Source organism: Triturus cristatus, chromosome 2_2 (genome assembly GCF_964204655.1).
Source record: "Triturus cristatus chromosome 2_2, aTriCri1.1, whole genome shotgun sequence".
In the NCBI taxonomy this organism is placed as follows: Eukaryota; Metazoa; Chordata; class Amphibia; order Caudata; family Salamandridae; genus Triturus; species Triturus cristatus.
This window is the reverse complement of record NC_140582.1, coordinates 510,391,183-510,412,820: the sequence shown is the minus strand read 5'-3', so window position 1 is coordinate 510,412,820 and position 21,638 is coordinate 510,391,183.

Genomic DNA, 21,638 nt, shown 5'->3' with positions numbered 1-21,638 from the left:
GTGATGTCTAGTGGATTCAGTCGATGAACTGCGGGCGGTTTTCAGACGTGGTTTAAAGCTCAGGTGATCCCATTTGCCTCTTGGGACTGGTTGTTAGTATCCAATGGTGTCTATCCATTTCATTTACTATTTGTTTTTCACTGGTGGATCTTTTTTTTTTTTTTTTACTGTTGAGGCCGCATAGACCAGTGCCTCAGAACACACTCCTCTCCCTTGAATCCAGTAGAAACCATTTATAACTGGCCAGCTGGTAATTGCACAAGGCTTTTGGTGCATGGGCAGAAGCAACACAGGAGCCGGGGGTGGAACCAACAGGGTGGAGAGGGTGAGGGGAAGTATCACAGGGGTGATGGTGTGGGGAAGCAGCACAGGGCTCTGTTGAGGGGAAGCAACACTGAGTACAGGGGCGGGGGAGCAGAAAAAAGCAAACAGTTGAGGGGAGAGCAATGTGGAGTACTGGGGGAGAAGTGAATGGGTGAAAAAGCAATGTTGATGTAAAGCACAAGAGAGTGAGGTCCTCATGGAGAAGGGGGGGAGATGAACAAAGACAAGAAAAAGAGCAACACAGATCACGGGTGGCAAAGAAGAACATTAGGGAGTCGGTTGAAAAACACATGCAAACTCATGGAGTGCTTAAGACAACAGAAAAAGCAGCTTCTTAAAAGTGAAAAGTGGAGGGACCAAGTACACTGTCAGTGCTCCTGGGGAGGGACAGGCACAAGATGGGCCAGGCAAACCATTGAATATGCAGCTGGAAAATGAAAGTGACAGTAAAGCCAATTAATGGTAAGCAATGGGTGGGCTGCAAGCCCCACCATGCTCTTGATAAGCACAGAATATGTATTTTTCTCTTTTGCAACCAGACAGCTTTGCTGTACTGTAGGTTCGACCTAAACTGCATGGGCAATGCCAATTTCCTTCTCACGCCAACTGACAGGAAGTACAGAATCATATGTAGGGTTACTAATCAAAATGACTTATAAGCAACCGGACAAATTGGATGTCATTAGAAAATAGAGTGCATTTCAAACTGTAACAATGAATCAATATATATTATACAAATGGTCATTTTTTTAACTAGGATTTCTAGATTATGTTTTGCTTTTCACTCCTTTCCAAGTTTTCAATCACTTTTCACTCTCAATTAGATTCGTACAAGCACTCACCGACTATATTTAACTCACTAAGAGTCACCTACTCACATGAGAGTATGCACGGGAGGTAATGAAAATGACTAGTTGAGTGTGAAAGAATGAGTGACTGGATGAGAGTATTACTCTTATTCAGTAACTCATTCTTTCACACTCATCCACTCACTTTCATTACCTCCCGTGCCCAGGTGCTCACACATGCATCATTTGCTCATCCACTTCCCTGCTTCTTCACGCCAATCAATTCTCTTATTCTCATCACCTCAGTCACTCAAGCACTGATCAACTCGCTCACTTTGAATTCAGTCTATCATTAAGTTATTACCACCTCAATAAAAGGCACTGAGCGCACATTTTCCACACTAGCCACAAGTAAACAATTAGAACATTATAAACCAAAATGTCCGGGTTTGGCAAAGTCACATTGTCTTCCCTTCAAGGGATGCTCAAGGTAAACTGGCTATCGAACAAGAAATCAAATCTATCAATATTCAATTCAATAGATCTTTATTCGATTCACAGAATCATAAAAGCATCATACAGACAAGAAAAAAAAATGTAAGATCTATTTACAAATATAAAACTGATCCCTCGTTAAAATACACAATAAATCATTTAAAGCCTGATAGTATCAAAAAGTGCAACGTAATGGTTTCCATAAAGCTCATGGTATATAATACCTGTAAACTTTTAACAGCTTTGGCATGTAAGATATAAGATACTCCTTACTTACTTAAAGTCAAAATATTCAAATATAACCAGGATTATTTTTCCATAAAGTGCAAAGTGCTTCATCTTAAAATACTATGATTTTTAGATAAAATCGTGTGAACATGGCTTCCCTGAAAGTATTTACAGTCAAGCATAAACTTTAAGTACAGTGATTTTTGTTTGTTTGTGGGAATCACCCATGGTTACATATATTAACATTTCCAGTGATTCACAGTAAAAATAAAATTTTAAAATTTGAGTCCCTTTTTGATCCTTATAAAATTAGCTGCCGATAAAAATCTGCTGGTACCAAATACAACGAGTTTTGAAGTGTCGGTTTTTAGGATACGCAACATTTCAAGGTATTTTCCGACACATAACTTCCTGCCCAGAGGTTTTATCCATTTGTTTCTTGGCACTCTATAGGCAGGGCAGAAGAATAGAACGTGTGCTACATCCTCTTTAGTTCCTATGTTACATTGGGAATACCTATCATCAATTTCCCCTCTCTCTCTCTGGGCAGACCCCCAATTGGATGTAAAAGACTTGGTCTGTAGAGTGCCATACCTAAATTTAAGATACAGTACTTTGGCGAGTTGGGGCTCGATCTCATCCAGAAATTGCTCAAAGCGGGGGTTTATTTTGAACATCAGAAATTGAGAGGTAAGAGGACCAGCATCACAGTTTGTAACGACATTGTGCATGATAAAATTCCAGTAGATGATTTTTATTTCCTGCTTTAAGTCAGGAATGAGCAGGTTCGGGTTTACCCAGAATCTGCTCAGACCCAAGTCCAGCAGCCATTTGAGAATATGATTCAACCACGGAAAACTGAGGTTAGTATCTAGGGCCAGGAGTTCACTTAATGATTGTCTATATGTGTAAAGTTCCTCTGTCGTCCAGATTCTTATCCAGTAGGACAGGGTGATCCATACAGCCCTGTGGCCCAAACGTTTGATGCCTAAATCCATCATGGGGGGGGTCAATGGTGTATTTTGTGGGAGTGCAACAAATCTCCTCAAGATCTTATTTTCCCCCTTAGTTAGAGTCGAGAGGGAACCCCCCCCCCCCCATAACTCTGAGCCATATAGAGCAGTAGATTGGGCCCTTGCCTTATAGACTTCCAGGGCTGGGGTAATGGTCTTTGACGTGGTTGCGTGCAGTTTTTTCAAAATTGGGACTGAGTTTTGCATTAAAATTGTTCTTGATTTTGTAATCTGCGGGTTCCATGAAAGTTTAGAGTCAATGTTCACACCAAGGTAAATAAAATTTGGGACACACTCTAGGCTCATTCCGTTCAGCTTAATATTACGCTTGAAACATTTATGGGGTCTAATTGACATGTATTTAGTCTTTGCGGGATTGATTTCCAAACCTTTTGAATTACAATATTCATTAAGTGAATTCAAGAGGTTTTGCACAGACATGATTCCCCCCCAGCTTCGGGGAATCATGGTTAGATCTTTGCAGGAACTCAACCATGTCATTGACATATAAAAGGAAGAGGGTTGGCAATCAATATTGACGATGGCCCATCTATCTCCCTCTGAACATCGAATACAGCCTCATGCCGATAGTGAAAACGAAATAAACATGCCAATTATGGGTTTGCTTCGTTGTCAGGCCCTATATTTGAACTAGTAAGGTGCACGTGACCTTCCCCAGTTTTTGGGGGGAATTAAAAAAAAAAAAATTACATGTATAAAAAATACGTTTGATTACCGGCATAGAGTTGTTTAGTCTATTCTGTTAAAACTGCAAACCAACACATTTTCGCCTCATATTAAAGCTTTTCAGTAGATACATTTCTTTCTTAGAAATATAGTTTAATTAAACGCCAAGTCCATTAGTTTGCCTTTTAGCCCACAGACTGTTGATCAGCGACTTAGTTTGTGAAGTATGTCATTTGACAATATAACATTGCAATAGGTTCTTAATAAACCTTTAACTTAGGTATAACAACATTGTTAGCTGACGAGTTATTGTTTCTGGTTACTACATCACTGATATCACAATACGCTCAGCCGACCATTATACACGTCTGTCTGTCTTCCAATTTATCTATTTATTCGTCCGTCCAGACACGGGTTCTACATTGAAGAAGAGTCTCCAAAAACTGGCATGAACACACTGCCCTATCCACAGTTATAATCCATCTCGTGAGTAGTAGCTAAAACCCATTTATCGCGAGCTGCCAGCCCCTTAACAAAAACTGAAAGCAGCACTGGACACTGGCAAGAAATTGTGAAGTAAAAGACGTTGCAGACTATCAAGAGGACCCGCGACGGGCAGGCATAATAAAAGTGCAGCAAGGGACAGAAGCTTAACTGCAGCCGGCCGGAGTCTAGCAACCACCTGACTGTGAATGGCTTTACTCACACCGAAATACAACATTTATGTTTTATACATGAGGCTGGCTCTGTGCTCAAGCCAGTTATCAACCTTTGGCTGGAAGATAATTGGTCCAAAAGGTCAACAAGCTGTCGCCGTTGCAGGGATAAAGTGCTCACAGAGTAATTGAAGGAGACGGCATCACGCCGCAAGCAAAGGATCCAGTCCGGGTCGGCGGGGCCTAAAGGAGACAGGGCGGTCACCAAAAAGCTTCACTTTGAATCGGAGGCCAGCGTTTACCATAAAGGATGACGCTGGCCAATAGAAAGGATGGGCGGTGCTTCCACTCCACTTCCAAATCAACTCCACAACAATAGATCTCGCAGAGCGAGCAGCGCATGCGCTGCAACGCTAGGTGAGACCTAAACATGGCAAAATGACATTGAAATATTGAATAATAATGATGAGGGGAATGCACTTTGTTTCCCAAGAGAGGTGGCTATAAAACCCAGCTTTAGACTCATACAACTCAAAATATTACATAGAGTATTGTGAGGAAGAGATAGGGGACTCTATGCAAGGGGCCCCAAACTCACCTTTTGTGCCAGGGTCTCCCACTTCCGATTGTCTGCATCAAACCTGGAGAAAAGAACAACAAGCAGTTACTAAAGATAGAACAGACTCTCCTTACCCCGTACAGGAAGAAGGCAGACCAAAAGGGGGTAGAGATGGGGGTAAAGAGGAAGTGACCACACCAGACACTGAGACAGCTGGGAACAGGAAGCGGAACCCAGAAGAGAACAAAAGCAGCAAGTCAGCAGGGACGCGAGAGAAGGAGGACCTGAAACTGAGAGAAGGAAGACTCTAGAGCAGCATGAAGACTGAGGACGTCGAGGCCTCAGAGAACTGGTGTGAGGAGTGGTGGACACCTCCTCGGAGAACGCATATAAGCTGCCGCAACTCAGGAGAGTTGCGGCACTGGCAATACATAAATAAGAAAGGGAGGGGGCTGGAAGGGGTTGCATGCAAGTCGGGTTGAGAGCTGGGGAAGGTAACGGAACCTTCACGGCAAGACTGTGTGTCTGCAAACCCCCCTGATAGAGTTAGGTGGTGCAACCTATGCACCATATTCATTTTGTTTTTGCATGCCTAAGTGTTTAAAGTATTAAAGAGTAGTGGAGTCAACTAGTCTTATTTCTCTCAATACATTTTGGGGGTTTCCTGGAATCTAGGTTCTTTTGTTATTTTTGCCTTTCTTTGAAATCCCCCTGAAAAATAGGGACTCGTCATGGGAGAGTAGCTCTGCTAAAATCCAGAGGGGGAACAACAGACCTCTTCATATATTTCGCCTCTCACTCAGCAACCACCTCTGACAGGCAAGGCCTAACAACCTTTTGTATCACTGGGGTCTGGTGAAGGAGATTACTCTATCCATACCCTACCCTCTCCGCATAGATGCTTATAGCACTCTTCTTCCTTTCTGGAACCTCCGGGGTGAAACCTTCCAAGGAGAAGAGGAAGAAGAAGCTGACTTAGAGGAAGAAAAGAAGGAAGAGTTATAAGACAGAAAAGAAGACGTCCAACCTTGACAGTAACCCACATATGTCCCGAATAAATACGCCAAGTTTGAGAAACTCATCCAGCCTCCCGTTTCTTATTCTGACCCTTCCTCACACAAGTATATTAATGTCAAACACTGCTACATACAATAGGTATGACTGCAATTGATGTCTGTCTGCTTAATTGTGGATAGAAGGTCATTTTCTTGTACAACCTCTGGAAATGCCCAAGTATCCAGAGATATTGTAAGATGATTTCACAACTCTACCATTGACCCAACTGCCTCTTTTGTGCTATTAGGTATATGGAAAGACTCAGATACAACCAGATACATGACACTGCTGATAAATTTGGGTTTGCTGTCACAAAAAGAGACAGTGCCCAAAAATGATGAAGTGTGATAACCCCCACTATACAAGACTGGGAAAGGTGTATGGATGTATGCATGGTTATGAAAAAGGCAGTCTAAAAGGAATAGGGATGTCCCAAAAAATTTGAAACAATATGGGGTCGGTAGACGTTAGGCTTGGATGGGAATTGATACGAAGAATGTATGCTTGTAGTTTGCATGATTTTAAAGATCTAGAGGACGAGTTGACTCCTCCCTCCCCTCCACCAATGATGCCTCCAACAAGTCAGGCCAATGCTGCCCATGTATTGTCACATCTCAAGGTAGTGTATGGTATGTGACAAACGTTGTCTAAAAGAATATTTTGACCTACACCGCAACTAGGGGGTATATGGTCAACAGAAAGCTAGTGGTTGCTGATATTGTGATATAATAAAAAACAATAACATTTATTTAAAAAATGTAATGGATGACAAAGAATTGAGGGGTCTACTTACATAGATTTTACGCCATGTTGTGTCACAAAAGTGACACAAATCAACGCAAAATCTTTTTTTACTGATTTCCTTTCCAGCCCTAAACTTGTTTAGCACTGAATAATCACTTGAAAGTAATGCAAAACAGCTCATATCGCTGCTTTGCATTAGATAGTGCCAAGGGGGCATACCATGGGTGGTGCATGGGTGTCCTCATACAACCACCAATGCTTTCTGATCCCAAGACCTATTTACTTAAAAAAGTAAATAGGGTTTAGCGTCAGAAAATAGCCCCCATTTCAAGTAGGCGCTATGAAGGAGAAATGCTTTCATTTCTCCTTCCTTTTCTGACTTTGTATGTGTGCTGCACTGTACAGCACACATACAAACTGGGATATGGTGTAAAGTTAGTCTGAGCATAGTATTTTGTACTGGAAGGCTATCCTTCCAGTAAAAAACCTATGCTATACTCACCTATACACCTGTGCACCTCACCATCTTTGCCTTCACAAAGTCGACCATTCACTATTACACTTTGGGAAAAAATATAATTTTTTTTGCATCTTTTAATGTTTCTTCTTAAAATGCGTTCGATATAAATTAAATGAAATATTCAAGGAAGTTGTTTTTGTAAATGAATATTATATTACAAAATTAATGATGATGTTTGCGCCGAGTCAACCTTTAAGTTGTGAACTGTGCGGTGCGGCTTGCGCCGCCGGCTGCAATGCAACAGTGGGTGCCCACGGGAGAATTGTGATGGAGACGACCAGTGGGGCTGCAGATACGAGGTTGGCTCATGAGCACACGAAAGGGAAGGGCTTCACAAACCGAAGTGGGCACTGTGAAAAACATACAGATGTCAAGCATGCTTCAAATTAATGCAGGCAGAATAAAAGAAGTTCCACCCACCAACGCAGATGAAAAGGAGTACTTGGGCCTCAGGAGACTGATAAGAGAAGCACACGAAGAGCACCAAGAAATAGTATGGTACAGCCAATAGAAACAGAATAAATGTAAGTGGCAAGCATGGGAACCAATGAAAAGCGAGGGTGGGATGTAAGCCCCTTTAAAGATTTATATTAAATACAATAGATTTCACAAGCGCAGGTGAAATGTAAAAACAAATGCTTTTGAAGCAAGTGTGGTGTTACGAGCACACTTTAAAAACTATTGTTGTTTACAAACTGCCAAAGCGCTGCAGACAGGAAATGCTGCCGGCCTGGCCCCCTATCAACAAAACTGGCCCAGCCAAGTAGTAAAGCCAGACACCACCCTACTAGTCCTCTGGGGAGATACCCAGCAATGTTCCATAGTCATGTCTTAAATCACTGAATAGCCCTTCTTTAATATTAAGACTTCCTGTCAGTATATACCTTCAATTTATTTAATGCCCTTTTAACTCGGTACATGGACAATTGTGCCAGAAACTCAACAAGTATTGGCAAAGCCAATAGGACATGGAAAGGCTGTAGGAAAGCGACGTTGGGGATCCCTAGTATGACCCCCTTCCCTCCTGGACCTCCGCATTTGAGCCAAAGGTGCCTGCCCCTAAACATCATGTGTGACAGGCACCGGCACCGGTGCAGGAATGTTTGGAAACATACATTTTTCATTGGAAGCTTGTGCTGTGGGCCATTTTCACCCGCCGTACAAGCTTCCATTGAAAAATGGATGTTTCCAACTGCCCTATGAGCAATTGCATTCAAATTGGGATGTCAGAACCACTGACCTAAGGTTGAGCGGTTCCTTTTCTGCAACGGTGTCAGGCGGATGCAAGTCCGCCCGACATCGTAATAAGGCTCTAAATTGTTTGATATACTGATGCTTTATTGCTCAACTATTTTACTGACAATAATCTCCAGCTTCCTACACATGAAGGGTTGCCTGTTTTCAGTATCCATTTTTTGATTGCATTGGGCATTTTTCACCGTTTACCCAATTTCTGATAATTAGTGGTGATATGTGTTTATACATTTCGGCACCAATAATATTTGCCTAAGATGGTGCTTTATGTGTTTGCAAAATGATTTCATAGATAACATTTTTAAAGCAGTAAGGCAGTCTGGAAGCCTGAAAACACCATTGCCCTCAGCTGATGCAGCGGAAAAGAGTGGATATTGTCAATCATGTAATGGAGTGAGTGTTGAACGTCTTTCTCTGGTCTGCGGAGAACAAAACCCTCCAGAACCTAGGGTGTTTTGGTCCGAGGTATCTAAGCTCTTTGTGAGACAGCATGTGTGGAAACATGCAAATAAAAGAGTATCACTATCTCTCTGCATTTTGGGATTCTAACTTTATCCTGCCCTCTGTAAATGACAGTGTAAAAATCGCCCTTGTTTTTGGTAAAAAAGCAAGAGTTTTCTTCTGCTGTTCTAGCTCTGTCTAAATCGTCTGAGGGCCTTATTCACAAAGGGCCTTCGGATTTGTGGCGGAGAACCCGCACTTGTAGGGGAGAACCCGTACTTGTGAGGGAGTCTCTGCATCGGGCAGGGTCTCCGCAATGAGAATTCTCATTGGGGAGATTCTGCCCCAAGTGTGGAGACTCCTCCAGGACTGCGGGCCTCTGCCACGAGTGTGGAGGCTCTTTGTGAATCAGGCCCTGAGATTCACAAAACCATTTGGTTAGCAACCACAAGGTACATTTGAGCAATGTAAGCTGTCATTTTGCAAGTTGAAAATATCTTTCTGACTCACAAAATGGCTTTTGCAATGCTTTCCAAATCACAAATAGGAAGCGCATTAAAGACCCGCTCCCTGCTAATTATGTGTAACAAGGTACAATTGCAATTCATTAACCAGTTACCAAATCCCTAATTGGGTTGGTCCCAAGACAGCTTTCCTTTTGTATTCTACCTGGGTGAACTATGGAGTAGCAGACAGTATTCCATGGGACCACTGTGTGCTCCCGCTTATGTTTTCTCTGCCTGGAAGCATTTACTTTCAAAGCTGCACTTGACCTTTTTAGGGACACAGGCACTTTAACAAAATATTTTCAGGCATGGAATGTGAGCACAAGGATGGAGGTCTGACAGGGGTGAACTGCAAATATGACATGTCTTCCTGCTTCCAAAGATTCCTTTCGAGGATTCTCATTCACTAAATTCCAGCTGTGTTCTGGTTTCCGGAGGGTGGGGAGTCTTTTTTATGGTGGTAGCACAACAATTTGCCAACCACTAAATTTACAACAAAAAAGTACCCAGAAAGCAACATTCCAAGATAATGAAAGGAAGACTTTGTAAACTTTGCTGTTTGTGCCACCTACTCCCATCTTTGAGCTGACAGTTACCTGTTCCCTGGGCCTCATCTCTGGAGCATGAGGAAGGATATCAGGTTATCCTGCTCGTCTCGCAGGGATGAAAACCCATGGTACATCTCTGCTCCATCTCTGCCAATAGCCTCACCATTTTCCCAGCAGAACTTTTCCCCATTGTCATAATTCAATGCCTTTGCCCCGCTCTATTCAATGTGTTAATAGCCCCTCTTGCGGTCTTTGTGGAATACTTTGGCTTTCAGGTCGTATCCTATGCTGATGGCATTCAGCTTCTTTCTTCTTTTTCGAAAGAGACTATTATTGGTTGTCGTACTCTGAAGACCGGTCTCTCTGATGTCTTTGACTGGTTTCGGGGCAGTCATCTTTTATGTAACATGGAGAAGACGGAGATTCTTCTATGTGGTTCTTTCAAGGAAGACTGATGACTCAGTTGCTGCCCAGATCAGGCCCGCATCCACCATTCCATCAGTGGTTGCAAGCAATTTAGGGGTAAGGTTTGATAACCTTCTAGCCTTTCAACATCAGGTATCTGTGGTAGTAGTCACATCTTTTGGCCTCTTAAGAGCCCTAAAGGAATTTCTCTCCCTTCTACCATTGTCCTCTAGGAAGACAGTGGTTCATGGCCTTATTACATCTAGGCTGGACTATGCCAATGTGTTATACCTGGGTCTTCCCAACCAGTTAATTAGGAGACTTCAGCTTGTTCAGGATGCTGCCGCTCAGCTCATTCGCAGGCTTAATTATCAAACTTCTATGTCACCTAATTTGCGCTCTTTTTATTGGCTACCAGCTAAAAAGAGAATTTTGATTAAATCTCTTATTATAGCTTATCATGCGTTGGCGAGAACGGGGCCACAATATCTGGTTCGTAGGCTCTGTTGTTATACTACTGTGAGGTCCCTATGCTCCTCACAGTCTTATTTGTCTGTAGTTTCTGGGATCAGATTAGTTAGGAGGGGAGGACGACCTTTCTCTTACCTGGGTATGAAGGCCTGGAACCCACTCCCATTGGAACTTCGCTCTCTGAACTCGGAGTCCATCTTCAGGAAAAAACTTTGCTTTTCATTGATCCTCTTCTTGCTGTCATTTATTAGTGCTGGGACACTCTCAGGGGCATATGTAAGCACAATACATTTATTTTAATTTAATTTGGTGGCAATAGCTCAGGGTTCAGAGAAGGCCATTTACATTTCCTGCAGGATGGTCCATGGGTAGCTTGAACTGGTAAATTAATTCTTACTTCATGTAGTAGAAACTTTGCACCTTTCCAGAAATCACATCAATTCAAATGTAAGTTCACCAAAGAATTATGTTTGGAGCTTGTAGTAAAAGGTTGCAAAGAAAGAGTTTCTAGTATATTCTCAATCCACACTGTTAAAAGTAAGCATTGCAAACCCTGCAGAAACTCTACACATATATAAGCTTGTAACACCCGCTGGTACATGGACATTTCAAATCCTGTTCCTGTTTGAAAATGCAGTATGCCTGTCCTGCGTCAGACTATTTTCTGTCCCAATGTTGCAGTGTTTACAGACCTATCCCAGGTACACTACAGGGTCGAGGAGGCTTGTTGTAGTACCTCTCACTACTCACAGGGTTGGACTGGGACAGAAAATAGGCACAGCCACAACAATTGGCCTACATTAGAAAATCAGTTAGCTTCAAATGTGGCCCACATTATGCAAGTCAGGACAGTTTTGAACTTGTAAGACATGCTATATAGGTGTTTTGCAAGGTATGGGAGAGTGCATGCATTTCTGCTTTCCTGCTAGCAATGTTTCAGGTAATATCAGAGAAATCAACAGTAAAATGTATCCCACCAGACCATATAACAGGCCCAAAAACAGTGGAAAAACTGGTCCATACACTGACATGTCAGGCCACCCCTTCTGTCACTGCCAAATTGCCATATACACCAGCCCAACCCCGCCACTTAAGCAGGTTTACCTGCAGAGCACAGAGTTAGAGAGAGTGGATGAAAGAGGAAGTGCAATTACAAATACCTTCCATAGCAAGGTCATATTTATTTATATTCACTGAAATAAACAAAGGTTAAGGTGATGTTATAATTAGGTTTTGAAATAAGATAAAAACGAATTTTTAAAAAATGAAACACACTGAAACGCGCAAGTTATTGTTTACTGAGATAACTACAGCTTGCACCTAACCATGCACTGCTTTTGATGTCACATTTTACATCACTCATGACATGTTAAATGACATCATTGATGGCATTACTGATAACATCATCCCACAAATGTGACAGTTTGCTAATGCTTTCCTAACTGGAAGGTATTCATCAAGCTACACCTAGACTCAACTTTCTCTGTAGTGCTAATCATCATGACCTTTAGCAACATAGAGGACATGAAGCATATCTTTGAATTTGCCCACATTTAGTAGATATTATGATTTATTTTTAGTGATACTCAGGTGCTTAATAAACAAGATTTCTCTTTAAAAGTTAATGCAATCAATCAATTATTAAAACTTAAATATTGTTCAAAAAGTGTTTATTCATTAGTTACCTTAATTAGATGTACGAGTTAAATGTCTCATCTGATATACAATTTTAAGTCAATGGCTTCAGGTCTATACCTTAGTCAATAAGTAAGCAGACAGAAGCAAGCCCTATGGACAAAATCTCAATGTTTTGTGAAAGTACCCTACACATTTCCTGAAATTAGCAGAATGGAGTACACCATTATTACAATGCATACAATGATACTGTTACTTGAACCGTGTTTGAGTCACCCATACATTTTACATTCTACACCAAGGTAAAAATGTCTCATTTTTCATTGAAGTTATGGAAATAAATATATGCACTTAAGTACACAGAAATCAACATGGGAACAATGTGTTGTAAAAAGAAACTTTAGCTTTTCGCACATGTTTTGACAACAGACATTTGATTTAAGACAAAACATTTTTGAAACATACATCTACAAATCACACCTTGTTTAAATGAAGTACTGTTTGCACTTCAAACTTCACTGGTAGCTAAAGCGTGCATCATATAACTTATACCACATCAATTCAGACTTTTCTCTAGTACTGCATTGTTTCAATGTCATGCATGTACACATGTACATATAGTAAATGTGAGATATTGGGTTGTTGGTTGACAAGGGGCGAAACCCTACTCAAGCAAGAGTCACAATCCTTTTCAGGGTAAACCACCAAATTTCACTAAATGAACCTTTGCTTAACCCTGTGGTAGTGTGGCAAAAAAGCAGTCAGGCTTAACTTAGAGGCAATATGTAAAGTATTTATGGTGCACTCAGCCCCCCGCCTCCTCTAGGACAGACCGCTGGAGACACAATGCTCCCTGCCCTGGCAGTAGGCTCCTCATCTTCGGGGTGCAGCAGTGCAGAACCTGTCCCCAGGTCCGCTTCCTGCTCCTCTATTGCCTTCTCCTCTCCCTATTCATCTGTTGTGGCTTGCACTAGTGACACTACTCCTAGGCTCTGAGGCCCTTCTGAAGCTCCTCCCTCTTGGAGATATTTTTTTCTTGCAGCGCCTCTCCTTGCAAAATTCTCTGAGCTCAGCTGCAGTGTAGCTCTCCAGGCTTCTGAACTCATTCTCCATGCTTGCAAGCGGAGTCACAGGCACAAGCAGCGTGGAAGCAAATTTGGAAAAAGCTAAATTGGCTAGTTAAGGAGAAGTTAAAAGGAGGTTGAATCTGGTATCAAACTATTTATAATGGTATTGTAGTGTTACAGAAACACTGTATGGTACTGCACAACCACATGTACTGTATCCCCCCACTGAGCACCAATGTGAGAAATTGGGTTGTTGGTTGGGGGGTTGAGACCCTACTCAAGCAACAGCCATAATCTTTGTGAGGATTAACCATAAAAGTCATTAAATAAAGCTATGCTTAACACTCTGGCAGCTTGGCACAAATGCAGGCAGGCTTAACTTGCAGGCAATGTATAGTTATGCAGCAACAGAACAATTCCACACCTATTCAGAAAAATAGAGTGAATTTCAAGAGCACCAAAACAAATAACATTCAATCAATAGAACCAGAGATATGAATTCTTCAAGTTTAAAGTGGAAAATTGCACCTAAAAGATCGAAGCGTTAACCCCGGATATCTTAACATGAGAAACCGGGGCAAAGTCGAAAGTAATGGCCAACTGAGATGTAGCACGGTTTGGATACATTAAGTGGATTGGGCCTGGTCTCGGCTTACTTTTAGACAATTTCATGAAAAATTTCGGAGAAGGTAAAGTTCAACGGGGCAAGACAGCCGGCGGTGTCCAAAGATGCGCTGTTGTCACTGAGGAGCCACTGGATGAAGTTGTGGTGAATATTACTGCATTCTGGTTTAGTCTCTTTATGGAAGTCAAGAATCTCCAGTGGGAGGAAGCTGCAGGCTGTACCTGATGAGGACTCCATGAGGCCGGATACCCCTTCTGCGAGGATCCAATGAACAGGATTTACTGCTGCGGATAAGAACATAGCGAGAGATAGCACAAAGTCAGGCTTACTGGCGATACACCTTGGGTGAATCAACGAGCAGGTAGGTCCAGTCTCCTCTTGGTTCTCAGAGCACCTTTTAGCAGACACTCTTCTAAGTCCCAAGTTTTGTATTTGGGTTATTTCAGCACCTTCAGCCGCATTGTCCGGGGTCCAGGACTGGAGGGAAACAACTTAGAGAGTTAGGACTCACTCAGGCTGGGTCCAGGTGCGCGTTCTAGATAGTTGGAGCCTTTTTTGTCCCGAGCCTCTGACCAGAAGGCCAACCAACTAGTGTAGCCCTTGGACTCACTCTGGAAGCCTTGGATTCAAGCAGGAAAGCAGATTTCAAGCACAGGGCAGGCATCAGGCAGCCGTGCAGTCCTCTTGGTGCTGCAGGGCACGACAGGCCACAGGCAGCTGAGAGGCCTTTCACAGGTCCAGAATGAACTGAAGAGTGGGTACGATGGTCCTTTTCATATACCTGGTGCCAGCTTTGAGATGGAAGAGAGTTTTGGGGGTTTTCCCATACAGAAGTGTCTGTAATTTCCTGCCTTTCTGACCTGGACTCAGTCTGTCTGCAGTCACAATAGGCAAGTTCTTTGTGTGTGAGTTGAGGCAGAGTCTTTGAAGTCCAAGTAGGACTATGCACAGATCCGCCCCATCTAGCCTTGGATGGCCCATCCTGCCAACACCCAGTCCCTCTTTTGTCTGGCTGCCTGGAAGAAATACACAAAGACCAACTGCCAACTACACCTAGTCATGTGACCCCGGAAACAGGCAGCGGGCAGCAAATGGGTAGGACAAGAAAATGGCAACTTTCTAAAAGTGTCATTTTCAAAATTGTTACTTGAAATCTGGCTTTACCATTAAAGAGGATTTTATATTACAATCCCTTATAAATAAAACATGACATTCCTACCTGCTCCTAAACCAATTGTACCCATTATTTAATGTAGTAAGGGAACCCAGTAGTGAAAAACTAAGTGTGAGCCAGCACATGTTAAACTTAAAAGTACATGTTCAACTTTTTAATTACAATGCACCCTGCCATATGGGCTGTCTAGGGTCTACTTTAGGGGAGACTTATATGTAATAAAACCTTGAGTTTTAGGCTTGGCAAAGGTATCATTTTACCAAGTTAAATTGTCAGTTTAATAATGCATCATGGCTGCAGTGGCAGGTTTTAAGGTGCTACTTAAGGAGGTGGTACAATGAGCGCTGCAGGCCCAACAGTAGTATTTAGTATATGGTATACCACTTAACCAGGGACCTACAAGTAATATAGATATGCCAATCAGATGTAAGCCAAAATGACCATATTTAGGGAGTGAGTCCAAGCACTTTAGCACTGGTTAGCAGTGGTAAAGAGTCATTGGGCCAACAAAAACAAAATTACCAAAACAGGAGGAAAGAAAGCAAAATGTTTGGGGAAGACCACCCTAAAGCGGGTCTAAACAGTCAATCTATGCTGTATATATTTGTGGTTATTAACAAGGGTATACCCAAAGAAGCCACTGGGACCTGAGTGAAAGACAGTACAGTAGAAGGTGGGCCCCAGTAGAACAATTCTAGAGAACACACACAGTTAACACACAGTTAAATACCAACAGGTATTTATTTACTTTGTAAACAATAGTTCTTTGTTCAATATATCACCCCAGTCCTGAGGAAGACCCCGGTGTAAGGACCTAAGCAGCCTACTTTCTTTTGGAGTCAAAACGTCAATTGTTTTGCGCCAGTATGGTCAACAGTGCTCCTTCACTGTGACAGTGTATTGCAAACAATGGCTATGCATTTGTTAGCATTCAACTGTGCGGCTAAGAAAAGCTGTTTTTTATTGTAAATAATGATGTGATGGATATATTGTCACTACCTTTCCTTTCACTTTTCCAACCCTCACTTGATGCACACAACCTTCTCCCCCCTCTTTTCCCCTTTACGTGGGGCACACTTTTGTGGTACGTTTTTCCAGATTATTTTCTGGTCTGTGAACATCTTATGATGTTCAATATGATTAAATAATATTGAACAAAGAATTATTGTGTACACAGTGAATAAATGCCTGTTGGAATTTAACTGTGTGTGTTCTCTAGAATTGTTCTACTGGGACCACCTTCTAGTGTACTGTATATATTTGTGGGCCCTTTCGTAGACGAGCAGTAGGTTGGAAGATTTTCTTTGGTTTATACTTTACCTTAAGGTAAGATTTTATTATAATACCTAACTCTAATGTCACTTGAACCCTTGTTTTTTAGAGAATTTCTTGATCATATTCAGCCAACTCGTCCGTTGGGCACAGCCCTTGGCCATGCACTGCAAGAGGGTGGTCACATGTACGCAACACCCTGCTGGTATGACTGCTCGAGCTTTACATCCATGGTACCGAAGGACCATGCAAGCTTCAACAAGTGAGGCTTGCACTGCCAAGGTATGCTCTGGGTCTTGCAGGAAAACTGCAGTAAAAGTTATAGCTAGCTCACTAAATTATAAGTGGTCAATATCAGTGTTTCTTAGGGATTTTAAAACATTTGTTTTTATCTCATTTAAGCACCTAGCTATAACGTCACTTTAATCTTTGTTTTTATTAGTTAATATCTATGGTTTTTCATACAAGCTGAGATCTCTATGGTTTTTAATGCAAACTAAGATCTTATTACCATACCTAATTATAATGCCACTTCAACCTTTGTTTTGCAGTTTCTTTCTCCTTTTTTTAGTGTTAGGAAAGATCCTATTACCATTCCTAATTATAACAACAGTTTAACCTCTTTTGTTTGTTAAGAATTTATTGAGTTTTTTTATCATATTCAGCCAACTTCCTCTCTGCACATGGCATGTGGTTGTGTGCAGTGAAGGCTTCGGCAAAGGGCCTGACCTCTCACCAAGGCATGTGGCCAATCCTGCCATGTGTGGTATACCGATCACCTTCAGCTCAACCACCGCAGTTGGCCAACCTCTGTTGTGCCTGGTTTTCGTGTGTGTGCAGAAGACCAGACCCTGCCGCCAATGCAGGCAGCAAACCCCCCACTGCGTGTGGCTGAAGGCTGTTCTCAGCAGGAGATTGGCCAGAGAACCTGCCCTATTCTTAGGCCCTGTGCGGAACTCCCCCACATGCAGCCCACCCAGAGAGAACATCAAGCCCAAATTGCATTTTACATTATTTTTTATGGTACCAACAGCACAAACGTCAACCTTGTGATACTGTGGTAGCATGCAAGCTTCACCCAGTGAAGCTTCAACTGTAATGAAGTACTATGGAGAGGAGCTTAAGCGACAGCTACCGAAGGAGTGCCACATTACCTCATGGGAAAACTGCACTTGGCCCGATGTATGATTTTGTTTTTTAAATTTGGCCCTTGTTGTGTCTCTTTAGGATTTTTTTTGTTACTTAGAGCACAGGGGCCAAGTCACTGAGTCCATTAATGGCAGCTGCAGTATTTGTCTCTGAGTTGCTTCCAGCCAATCTGATCTTTCAGTACTGTGGATCTGGTACCAGTCCCACAGTACTGAAAGGGTCGATGGAAGGAAAAGCTCCCTCGGTCAATCTGATAAACTCCTGCTGGACTCCCACAGGACCAGCTGTACCTATATAATTAACTTTTAACCCATTCATACCTTTCAGGCACCTCCTTAAATGCAAATGTCTCAAAAACAGCATAATGAATTTACACCAAATAATAAAAAGCATGCTTTTTGTGTGAAGTTTTAACTTTCTACAGATGTTCGTGCAAATCTGTTTCACTGATCTTTCTGTATCGGAAAGTATAATTTTCTATGGGGATTTATGTGGGAAATCAGGGTTTGGGCAGCACTTCTTCTTGCCCCCACTGGACGGATCACCTCGATTCTTAGCAAGAAGGAGTTGAGGTGTACAACCTTTTTTTTCAAAGTTACATGCAGATTCATCCAATGGTGTCAAAGTAATTAGCAAGGCAAGAAACACTCTTCCTATTGAAACTGTGGCCAAATATATCTATGTCTATATCCGCAGCTATATTTTTATATCTCTATCTGTCTCTATCAATATTTTACAGAATAGTGGCAGAAACTCTGTAGTTATAGTTAGGATTCCCAGGTATCAGATTTCCTCTGAATTCTGGCCACTAATAACTTTGCCCCATTTGGCAAATCTCAGTGAAACTTTCCAGATCTATTGCTCGCAGTGATTGGTTGAGGGGCTGTAAAGAGAAAACAACACATTTTCTCACCAATGCATTTTCCATAGACTTTTGTATCTTGTGTGGCATGAAAACGACTGAACGGATTTAAATGAAATATAGCAGGATTATACATTATGGTGCGCAGATGATCCTTTGTATTTCAACTCGGGAGCAACACTACATTAAATAACTCTTGCCTTTTCCATGCACTGCCTATACCGCTTGATATTATGTCACTTATACTTAAAATAATAGTATTTCAAGAACAGTTATGACATCGCAAATCAGATCTTTTGTGAGAACAGAGGGCATGGTAGAGTGGTGAGTCATAATTAATGTTTTGTGGCTGCCAAGTTGGATACACTGTGTGTATGGAGGTGCACAAGCTATAAAAACTGGAAGGTGTTTTGTAAATCATAAATTAAAATGTGTAAGCAGAAGTTCAGAAATGTAATTGTTTGTGTTGTTTGAGTTTGGTTTGTAGAAAAAGAATAAATACATTATATTAAATTAAAGGTGGTGTGTAAATTACACATTACAGCTATAACTATAGCTCAGCAATTTGTAATGTTTGTGCATTTTAAGTTTGTTTTTATAGAAAGAATGAAGAGTTTTCCTAATTGTAACAAAGGTTTAACCTTTGGTTTTTCTCCCAGAGACAAAAACTAACTGTAGCAGTGCACACTTGGGTTTGAGGCCCGACAATATAATGGAATCACCATTTTCTCTTTCTGTAAAGAAAACGCACGCACAATGGATACTTATCAAGTTTAGGTGGAAAGCAGCTCCAGTATAGAGCACTCTCAACACTCTAAATGTGCTCACCTCAGAAATGGCAAAAGGCTTTGTCCCTTTCTATCTCAGCATGGATGGCACTGTGCTAATCTTATGCCTAAAGACTTTGTTAGACAAACAGACATTTGAGGTGAGCAAATTTAGAGTGCCGCTGGTATTGAGAGTGCTCAATATTGGAGCTGCTTTCCACCTAAACTTGAGAAATACCCAGAGTTCTATGCTTCAATTTTTTGCATAATTTATGTGTCACTCTATGCCGGAAAGGGTATTCTTTTGACTTCTACTGGGTAATCCCTTGTGTCTGGACAAAGCTATACCTCTCTGAAGAGCTCTAATGAGAGCGAAACACATGTCAGAGGATGCTTTTATTCATTTCAGGTTCGCTTGGATGGTATTTTACTAGTTGACTCAATCAGTCTCAAGTAACTTTCTCAAAGCATTGTGGGATTTGTAAAATTGTTGTGGTCAACATTTTATGCTCAGTGCAGATTTGAATTAACAGTCTTTGTAGTCAGATATCCACAATTCACCAGCCACTTACTTGCATTTGAACTGTATCATGCTCATCTCCAGACCCTTTCCACACAAATTAGGGCCACATGAATGTTATCAAACATAAAAGGACATCTGCTCACCCCTGTGACGCATGTGTCCTTTTTCTGGAAGTCGCACATGGCGCACTAGAAGTTGAACAAAAGTCCTACATCTTCTAGGGTAAGTACCCATGCAAGGGCATAGTATCCCCTCACCAACTTCACATTGTCTCCAAACAACGGGCACAGCCGCTTCTGAATAATAGTTCAAACAAAAGTGGTCTAGTAGCGGGATGCACTAACTGGCGGTGCAGCATTGAGGGAAACAGACCACAGATCCCAAAATTTAATTTCACTCCAACAAGGATGCTGCACTCCCTGAGGCTTGTAATCTGCATTTATTAGAACAGCACTTGACCAGCAAGGCACACCATGGCGCATTTAAACAGATTCGTCTTTATCAAGTGGTGATCATTGGGTGATTCAAATAACCAGGGCCGGCTCCTACAGTGTCCTGGGGTGCCCACCCCCAGGACACTGTTGTTTGCTATGAGAGGGCGGGAGTCCGCGCCCTCCCATAGCAAACTTTGTTTGGATTTTGAAAGCGAGAGCAGGGAAACCTGCTCTCTCTTTCAAAATCCAAACCATATTGCTTTTCCACACAGGGAGCTGCATGTCAGCAGCTCCCCATGTGGAAAAGCAATGCCGGCTCCCGAAGGATGCGGGGAGCCGGCTGGGACCGTGGGGGCGTTGGGGCTCCCCCCACGGTCCCCAACATTTTTTATAAGCCCCGGGGGATGGGGTCCCCGGGGATAATAAAAATTAGTGATTGTGGATATTTTTTTTTAAGGTTTTTTTAAGGTAAAATTAGGAGTCGCGCATCCTATCGCGTCGGCTGCACAATTTCTCTCGCGTAGGGTTCTTGAGTGGCTCTAAAAAGAGCCATTGTGTTCATTGAGAGTTTTTGGTACTTATAAGTAAGTACCTATACAGAGTCTAAAGTTGTTGAGGAAGACTCTGTTTCCTTCATCAGTAAAGTGTACTCCATCTCTCCTATACATCTCTTGCATATGAAAACGCAGATTGTTATTGTAAATGGACCCCATTCTATAGTCTTGGAGAAAAGCAGAAACAGATTTATTCACATGTTTCTTAGCTTTCTCAATCTGTGGACAAAAATGATTGGACCAGTTCCATTTCTGCCTTTGGCATATGTTAGAATACACAAAGGCAGTTGTGGGAAAACGTGAAATCAATTCTGCAAAGGTGTCCTTCATAAGCATTTCCAGACCTACCCCAGTCAAAGTGCCTAGGTCAATGCACCACAGTGCACTATTATGAGGTCAGGGTGTTGGAGATGCATAAAGGATTTTACCAATGGCATCAATTGGTGCCACTTTAACCCTCTCTGTCCAATCCATTTAATGTCTACATTTGGCAAACCTAGGTCTCTGTGAATGCCTTCGTTTTCTGCATACCTTTGGCTCCTGAAAATATAGCTGTATCCAACAATCCACACTCTAAGCATCTTGAAGGGTGGTCTGGATGCACTCAGATGGTCTCTGTGAATGAAATGGCAGTTTGAAAAGTAAGATTTTTCTAAAATGGTGGATAAGATGCAGTTTTGAAAAAAGAAAATAAATGATTGGTTGTTTGACAACCTTCTACACTGAAAACTAGGGTGCATGTTTTTTAAACGCATGATTCTTATTGGTTAACAAAAACTGATTGAAAGGAACATTATATATGATAAGCTGATATGTTTAAAAGTCAAGCACACTTTCTGTTTTGATTAGCAACATTGTGTGTTGAACTTGTGACCTGTGTG